The following is a 9,294-nucleotide window of genomic DNA, read 5'->3' on the forward strand; positions in this document are numbered from 1 at the left end:
TAGTTATTGAGTTAAACAAACCTGAACAGCCAAGTGCTAAAGGCGGCCAGGAAGGACGGAGAAAAAGCAAGCAGGCAAGTGGGGGCCATGTGACTGCAAATGTCAATGTTAAGTGACAAAAACAAAAGGAATGCCCCCAGACAGAGATTCTTAGTTGTCTAACCCTCATGATAGCCAAGACCACGTTTTAAAAATTATATTCTTGAGAAATACTAGTGTTCCATAACTAGGTCAAGATGTCCCATATGGCTCCAATAGAATGATTGTATTTTTTTCCAATTTTTAGAAAAAATAATGTTATCAGACAAAGGTTCATAGGTTTAAGGTTTTTTTCCATATATATTCCTTATATAGTTGATGTTTACTATATTGCTACATAAGAAACTAATAATTCAATCTATAATCATACATGAATTGATTTTCAGTTTGGTATCTCATGGTGTTCCAAGAAGCGCTCTTTTCAAATGTCCCACCTCCAGAAGTGTGAGAATCACTAATCCAAGTGAGGGCAAGACAAACTCAAACCCAGTAGCTTCTCTGTGTTTTGGGGTATTGTGATTTTACTGTTTTGTATAAACCAATGTTTTCGGTTGTACAAGGAAAGAAGAAAAAGTGGCCCAATGAACATTACAAAAATGACCTATCTCTAGAAGTTTCCAAAGTTTTCTCTACATGCAGGCTCAAAGAACAGGAGGGAACCTCAAAATCCATCTAGTACTTTCTTTTAACCACATCTTTCAATACCAACTATTCCACATTATATATCATAGAGCGTTAATATGTATTGGGTGCAACAGGTTATGCAATATGCCCTTGATATTTTTTATGGCTGCAAAAGCGAAGAGGGAATGAAACTGTCTAGTTTGACTTTCTACATCCATTAAATAAACAGGACATTTTCAAGTCTTTACTCACCTATGAGATGAAGAGCTCACCCAGGGAAAAGGTTTAAAAACCATTGTTTTGACAATGGTTTAGGAGCTGTCTTGCTTCTAAACCTTGGAGACAGGAACCAGCTGAAGTCCTGATATCTCCACAGGTCAGTGGAGATGGGAACAGAAAAATCAGCGCTCTGAGCAGCAGTGAGTCCTAGAAGCCTGAGAAGCACAGCTCCCTGACCCCGCCAGGCCAGCTCCTCACCTGCATCTTCAGCTTGGATGTGCTGCCTGAGCAATTTCTCTCCTGCTTTACAAATAAAAGCTGCAGAAATACTCTGAGTTCTCACATTTCTAGAGTAAGCCATTGCCCAGATCTACTCTCTGATGAATAAGCTCTTAAAATGACTGCTGAATTATGACTTTTTCTAATTCTCTGCCCTTGGATTGTAGATTCTTAATCTTGATCATACATACAGATATGATATATTTATTGTATTTAATATATAGGTTCATCTCTGTCAATGGGAAAAGCATCATCTCCAACAACAAAAAAAAGTAGAGCTGTAACACTGATTGGTATCAAATTTCCAAAAAGTATAATTTTTCTATCATTGCATTAATATTAATGTCATCAAAAGTCAGAAGCTATAAGTGATCTGGAGGAATTTTGTGACAATCTGTGACCCAGCCAAATTTTCTATTTGTAAGGTGAATATATTAAGCTTCCACACAATTTGCTGTAAGACCTTACCTCTCTCTCTCTGTCTAGAGCTGTCAGTAGCCCAAGCCTGACCCTTGGCAGGGTAGTGGTTTCAGAAAATAATACAATTCAGAAATATTTTGAAATATTATCTCTGCTTTTTCTGCATATCACTTTCTAGTATACCACACGAATATTTTGCCTCTATAGAAAGCTGTGTAATCACTTTGCTTTGCCTGTTAGGAAGCGACGTTGGCATTTATCTTGCTAGAAAATAAACATTTGTGATGCTTTTCCAGCGTAATGCTACTTCAGTCTTCTCAGTATGAAGAAACCAGATTGTCAGTAAGATTTTGTGGAAGTTCAAAACTAAGTTTAGTGTGAAAAATGCTGTGTGCATTTCTCATTCAAAAATACACACGTGTGTGTATATATATGTTTATATTTATATATACAAACATACATTGTATATCACTTTACAGCCCATTTTAATCATTACATGTAACTTTTATGGATCTGATAAGGTCAAGTTTATGTATCAGGCCTCCATATGCTTTGTGATGGTCCTTTGGAGGAAGCAGTCTTCTCTGTCGCTATGACCCTGTATTTATACCCCAAAGAATATAAATGTATTACGGATGTTGCCATGGGGTTACCTGAAAGGTATGGGAATGAAATAACAAGTGGTACTCCTCTGAATGTGAGGTTTAATTTCTCATGGTTGCCCTTTGACCCCTTAGACGTTAATTCAATAGTCACATGTTCAGGGTGTGAGAAGCGGCAACCCCCCACCCCCACCCCACCCCCGGGTTCCTAAATAGTGAACGCACATGAAGGTCCCAGTAGAATGGTGTGAGATTTCAGGAAACCCAAGCCTATCTCAAAACACAACTGCTGTTGGAGTGTGAATCTGAGAAGACGAGGAGGTGAGAGGGTGGAGACCAGGGGGCCTCTGCAGCCCAGCCAGGACGAATTGGGAACCACAGAGCAGTTAGAGGAAGGTTTCTGCGTAGCCTTTGCCCTCCGTTGCACCTCCAGTCCCCAGCGCCTCATGGGTAACTAGCACCCTGTAAATACTGTCATCATTACAACCACCACTGACATCTGATTAATGCCTTCTCCCAGCTACTGTCTACAATGACAGCACTGTCTGCTTGAGGACAGTGACACAGTTAGTTGGGGACACATGCGTAGCAAGTACTCGCCTTTTCCTTCCTTCTGTTCATTTGAGGGACTCTGCAGGGACAGTGGACATGACAGGGACCCTTCCCCACAACTGCTTGAAGCCCTGAAGAACTCATCTTTTCTTCACAACTACCTTAGAAGACAGGGGTCATAAGTCACCCCTTTATAGACAAGACCACTATGCAGAGACTTAAGTAATTTGCTTAGTATCTCAAGGCTAGAAGGGATCGAGTTCCCTGAATACAAATGGTATGAACTCAAAGAGTAATCCAGTACTCTTCTGATCAATTTGATCTTCTAGAAAGATGAATTCAGGTTCCAAATCCAACAAACCTGTTTTCTAGATAGCTGAATAAACCTGCAAAATCTACCCAGTTACAACTTTTCTTTTCTGTTTGAATTAAAATAACATGCTGCCACCCTATGTAAAAGAAATACATCTGGCCCCAACTGTTACAGATGTCTACATTCACTATTTCAAACACATATAAAAGCAAAATATTTTCTCTCTGTGTCTCTTTCTCTCTCTCTCCCACACACACACCCCAGGACAGCAAAGATGGGGATCATGTAAGTTCTGTTACCTTGTACCCACAATGAGGACCGGACTAGAGCAGTGGTTCTCAAAATTTAGTATGCACACTAAATCATCTGAGCATCTTGTGAAGATGCAGAATCTCAGTCAGTGGGTTTGGGATGGAGTCTGAAATCTGACTGACACCGATGCAGTTGGTCCTTGGACCACTCTTTGAGCAGCAAGAGGCTGCAGCACCTTCTGCTTCCCTCCCACCCCAAGCCTCTTACCATCTCTGTCGGTGGTGTGCGTGGCCACCTGCGACCCGGGCTGTCACGTCTTCTCTACCACCTAGTGTGGGTCAGGATGCCTCCCAGAGAGGTGATGTCCAGGTCATCTCTGCTTACACGCCCAAGCGCCTATCACTTCCCTCCACTTACCCAAATCCAGGTCACGCAGGGACAGCCAGATCTTTGAAGTATTCCTGGACTTGTTTTCTCCCTCCATTGATCATTTTCTTTTTCTTTCTTTTTTTTTTTTTCCGCCTAAGGTGCTCTGATGAACCCAACTAGACTATATGCTAGAAAGACCACATCTTCTAATTATCTCCTTTTCCCAGTACTTTCAAGTGACTGGCTCCCTTTCAGCTTTCAGTTCTCAGTGGAATGTCTCTCCTTGGCGAGGCCTTCCTTAAATACCAAAGAAATTGTTCTGTCTTGTTACCCCCGTCACAACACTCTCTTTTAATTTCTTCGTAAGACGCATCAAGATTTGAAATGTTCTAGCTTGTTTATTATCTGCCCCACCTCCAGAAAGGGGACGTCACTGGCACCGGTCTCCTACACGCTATCCCCAGTACCTAGAATGACAACCATAACACAGGAGGTGCTTGGTAAGTATTTGTTGAGTGACGAATGTAGGAACTGCAGTGCAGGGTAAGCATGAGTTATGAAAATGCCGACCAATGAATCAGAGATCTGTCACCCAGGTAGCAATTTTGCCATCTCATGTCTCTTTACTTTCAAAAACTAACACCCCATCTTCGTGTTTCTCTTTCCTGCTGTGTACACACAGCCACTCACATCACAACTAATTTTGAAAGCAGATCAGACATGTGAGTTACTGTTAGATCTCAGTAGGACAAGTCGTCTATCCATGGTGCTTGTAGAGTATACACAATAGTAAGAATGACATTAGTGTGACATTTAGGATATGCTCTGGGAACACAGAGCACATTTAGCCGTGGGCCTCTTCTCGGCTGTTCCGTCAATGGAGCTTCCCCTGCGAAGCCCTAACCAAGCTCAGCTTTGATCTGCTTTCCGATCTGCCAACACTCTCTAGTTTCTCATCTCAGACCTCAATTATTTTGTGAGACACAGAATCCAGCTTTGATGGTGTACATGGAAAATGGTAGAAAATTCAGGCTATTGGGGAAATTTGAATGAGACAACAGTCCCTGGTGGGTCTCTAATTGAGAGCGCAGTTACGTGTAATATTACCAATGAAAGGGGCCGAAGACAGAAACAGAGGAGGCTGTCACTGCCCCTTGTTGTTGATCCAGACAGAGCAAGATCTGTCTGATGTGTTCTAAGGAAAGCTCTTTAGAGTTCGCCTCACTTCTTTTCCTCCTATTCTGTGGTGGAAGCGTTTGGGCTTGAACTTCTTTGATACTTCTCAGAAACACAAGAAATGCACTTGGTCATGACCCTGCACTGACACGAATTTATCCTTGGTTTCGAAATTGAAGTTCCTGAAAGTGAGGCTGAGTTCTATGTCTTCAGAGGTTCGTTTGTAGAACCCTGGGGATTGCAGGCAGAAGCAAGCACCTGTCTCTCTAGCACTGTAGATTTCCATAGGGACCAACTAGAAACACAAACTATATCACCTCCAAGTATGAGAAACCCTAAGGCCAAGGGCAGCCCTGCTTGGAAATGCCATCCTAAGGTTTTGAAGTTCTGTTGTTGCATCTTTGTTCAGTGTTTTTTCTCCATGCCTATTCTGTCCCAAAAGAAATCTAATGAGTCTCTGACCCACTATTGCTTTCCGTGTTTTCTGTCTTATCAGACTCTTTTGTCCTTCATGTGAGCCAAAAAACAAAACAAACAACAAAAAAAAGCCAGTAAGACTGCCGAGGTACATTGTGATGGGGATGCAGATAAAATATATTACAGAATACCCAGTAAAATGTGAATTTGGGATAAACAATAGTTTGTTTAGTGAAAGTATCTTCCATGCAGTATTTCTATTTGCTCCATCCAGTGACTCCAGTTGTGTGTTTACTATGTTTTCTTCTGTCATGCTTTTTTGGGTCATTTTGTTTTTTCATGAAGAGGATGAAGAAGAAATAAAGAGAAGGAGGAGAGAGAGATGATTGTTGTTCTGTTTTTGTTCTGGGGATGACAGTTTCCTCTTATACAGAGATGTCCTTTGTCTGAAGCCTACAAACTTCCAGCCTGAAGAATGTCTTCTTGGTTATGTTTTTACGAACTTCAATTTCTAATTTGGCTATAGAGTGACATGAGTTTGAAATCTGAGTTCTTGAGCAAACTGAAATTAAAGGGCCCTGGTTAATTTCAAAATGAGCAAAGTAGCAGTGGAGAAAGTATTTGCACCCTATCACAGAGCAGGCTCTCTGAGGTGGCATTAGGCCTGTGGCATACAGGTAGGGTTAATTCAATCACAATAGCTGGTTCTGTCACCCCACTTCAGAGATACTAAGCACAGACATAGTCCCATGTAGGTCCTGGAGAATGTGAATGGTACAGAAGAATAAAGGTATTCAGGCTGGGAGATGCTATGACCGGTAAGTTGACAACTGAGTTTAATGAGTGTCATCTGCTAAACACTAGCTTACGCTAACTAAATTCCTTTATTCCTCCCAACAAAGCTTTGTGGCTGGTATCAGTGTCATTATTCCCATTGAAGATAGGGAAACTGAGGCAGGCAGGATTAAGTAATTGAGTTACTTAACTAATTCAAATAGTTGATTAGTGGAACAAACCTGTTCCAGAACCCACTACAGTTAAAATACCTGTCTCCCTAGCCTGAACAAGAGCAGATAGCAAGGTGCACGCAGAGCTAGGAATGGCTGAGCTGTTGGTATAAGGAGACTTCACTCCCCACCACGGGCACACTCCTGAAATCCAGGAGGGGCAAAAGTGGGCTCCGGCAGGCCACTGTTTTCCCCTGAGCGCAGGCAGGCAAGCCAGGCTAGGTTGACAGAATGATCAGGGAAGTAAATGAGTTGTGAATAAATTATGAAACTGAACAAATTATGTAAGGATTCTTTTTAAGACAGAGCAAATGAAAGGTTGCAGGTCAGAATTTAATCCAACTAAACGGAGCTAATCTTTTTCCTCTTCTCTTTTTTCCCCAATGCCTTCATTATTCTCCCCACTGCATGTTCAGAATGTCGTGCTGAGCGCTGAGATCTAGAGGCACTAGTGGTCTAGGTGACTGTGGTATCCCATGATCTCAAAAATCATCCTAATTGAAACAGCCAATGAAATTAGAAGAAAAGTAATTCCAGAAGGGCAAAGAGTATCCTTGCTCCTTTAAAAACAACTCTACATAACCTGAAACCCCCAGGAATACAAATTGTGACTGTATTAGAGAGAGAATAAAAGTCTCCACTGGAAACAGATGGGGCTGAAAAAAAAAAAAGAAAATTACTGAATGTTGTAACATTCAGGTTAAATGGAATAGTTCAAAGTTCCAAAGAGCTCAGTTTGGGAAGAAGCCTTTGAATAATAAACCAAAAATTGTGCTGCCATCATCAATATAAGAAAAATACTACCTATGTCCCAAGGCCCTTTGTCTAGAAAAGGATTCTTCTCCAAATCCCTCAAATGAGTTTTAAATGTGCAAATGATGGGTATAATTTACACTGAAACTTAATAGCTTAAGCCACCCAATATTCTAACGAAGTTCTGCAATTATGATTCCTGTTTATACAGCCCAGCAAAAAGAGGCTAGGAGTTGCCACCCAGAGCCCCTGGCAGCCAGCTGTGTAATGAAATGAGGTCACAGGTCCAATCACTGTACAAAATACCAGATTACTCTTGGGATTCAAGAGATCTACAAGTTCAGAGCCAAAGGCTTTAGAAAACAACAACTAGACCTAGTTATTTCTCCTTTGCAGTGATTTCTCTAAAAGAAAACAATCCAATGTGGGACTTAAAACTTTCCCTTTATCGTGGTTTATTTTCTAATCTTTCAAATCTAAGCAGGACTAGGCTGGGAGAAGGAGATGGGTTCTGAACACTCTGCTCACAATCCAGATTCACTATTTGCTTGAAAAGGGTGAGAGAGGAGGCAGCCTTTCTCCATCCCCTCCCATCTCCCACCGTCTCTATCCCCACCTCATAAATCATTGTCCATTTACATCACTGAACCTGTAAATTGTGTATCTTTATTGTTCTTTAGGGAAAGCGCATGCTCCAGGTTTAAACACCAGGGAATTCTGCGTATGTGGAGAACAATCTTGTAACTGCAGCTGCGGGCAGTGGAGCTCTCCTGCGTGGGTTTTGTGGACCCCCAAACAGCAAGACTCAGAATATACAGCACCCACCACCGCCACCACCAGCACCAAAATATTTCTATCTGGATCCAAAATTTCAGAGAGGCTTGCTTCATTTGCTCCTCTCTTCCTTTTTTCCTGATTCCTGGCAGCCTCGTTTCAATAGATAATTGAAATCTTTCTTACTTTCTCAATACTCCTTGGGGAAATTCCACTTTAAAATTCTCTTTTCCCTGTCATTTTTACTCTACAGTTGAGAGGACAGGGATAAGCTAGGAAACAGGATCTCTCCCCTCTCCCTTCCCTTCTCTCTTTTTAAAAATGACGTAGAGAGTTTGACATCCTCCCTCCCCCCACCTCCCCTCTTTGATTCTAACCCTGATTCCTGAGAAGCAGTTTTCCTTGGTGCTTGCTGGTTACGGAACCAGGAGGTGCTGGGCGGACCGCCCAAGGAGAGCCTTGGAGAGGACCAGCCCCAAACCACGTCCGGGGAGTAGCCTTGTCCCCCTCGGGCCGTCACAAAGCGCAGCTCGACCGAAGCGCGATAACATCAGACAGAGGCTCCCACGAGTCCATGCTGCGCGCAGCTCGGGGCGGGCGGCTCCGCTCCGCCGCCGCCCGAGTGCGCTGGGGGACAACTTACTGTGCTGGCCGGGCGTCCAGACTGTAAACTCCCAAGTGGGAGCGGGGAACAGCCAAGGCTAGGTCGCTCGAAGAGTAGAGGCCACAAAAGAGGAACAGGAAGAGGGCAGGGAGGAGAACCGGGACACCAGCCCCACGCTCCCCCAGGGCACCCTCGGACGCGGATGGGGAGACCCCCCCGGAGAAGCGGGCCTTTCCTTGGACCCTCTCCGGCCCCCTGCTCAGACAGGTAGTTCGCAAGAAGAAAGAACAAAGCTCCAGGCGAAGACGGGCGACGGTCCCGGGCGCCCCCGGGGGCGGGGACGGCAGAGGCGGCGGAGCCCCGCGCCCTGCCCTCTGCGCTCGCGCCCCCGGCCCCGCGGCCCCGCTGCGCCCCCCGCCTCCCCTCGTGCAGCCTCCTTGTCCGGGAAGCGGCGCTTCCGAAGGGACGGGCGGCCGACGGGAGAGGAAGTGGGGGGAGCTGGAAAGGCAGCGGGAGGCGGGGCAGGGGCGGGGGCGCCCCCGCCGCCGAGCCGGGCCGGGTACCGACTGCCATCCTGCAGCAATTTCCCTGTGTCATGGCTCCGGTTTCTTAGCAACAGCCGCCAGTCCGGCCGCCCCGAGCCGCCGCCGCGGGCTCAACTCCACCCGGCGGAGCCCGGCGCGCCGTAGCCACACAAAAGAGGCGTGAGGGCCGGGACCGCGCGGCCGCAGGGGCCGGCGCGGGAGGGGACGCCGGCAGCGCCGGGAGGCGCGCGGGCAGAGAGGACGGCTCCGAGGCAGGATGCAGGATGCGGAGGACCTGACACTTCTTGGAAACTCTTGGAAATGGCTCCCGCCACAGCGCCGGAGGGGGCTGCGAACTGGAGGTGCGCGC

This window comes from Nycticebus coucang, chromosome 19 (genome assembly GCF_027406575.1).
Source record: "Nycticebus coucang isolate mNycCou1 chromosome 19, mNycCou1.pri, whole genome shotgun sequence".
NCBI lineage: Eukaryota > Metazoa > Chordata > Mammalia > Primates > Lorisidae > Nycticebus > Nycticebus coucang.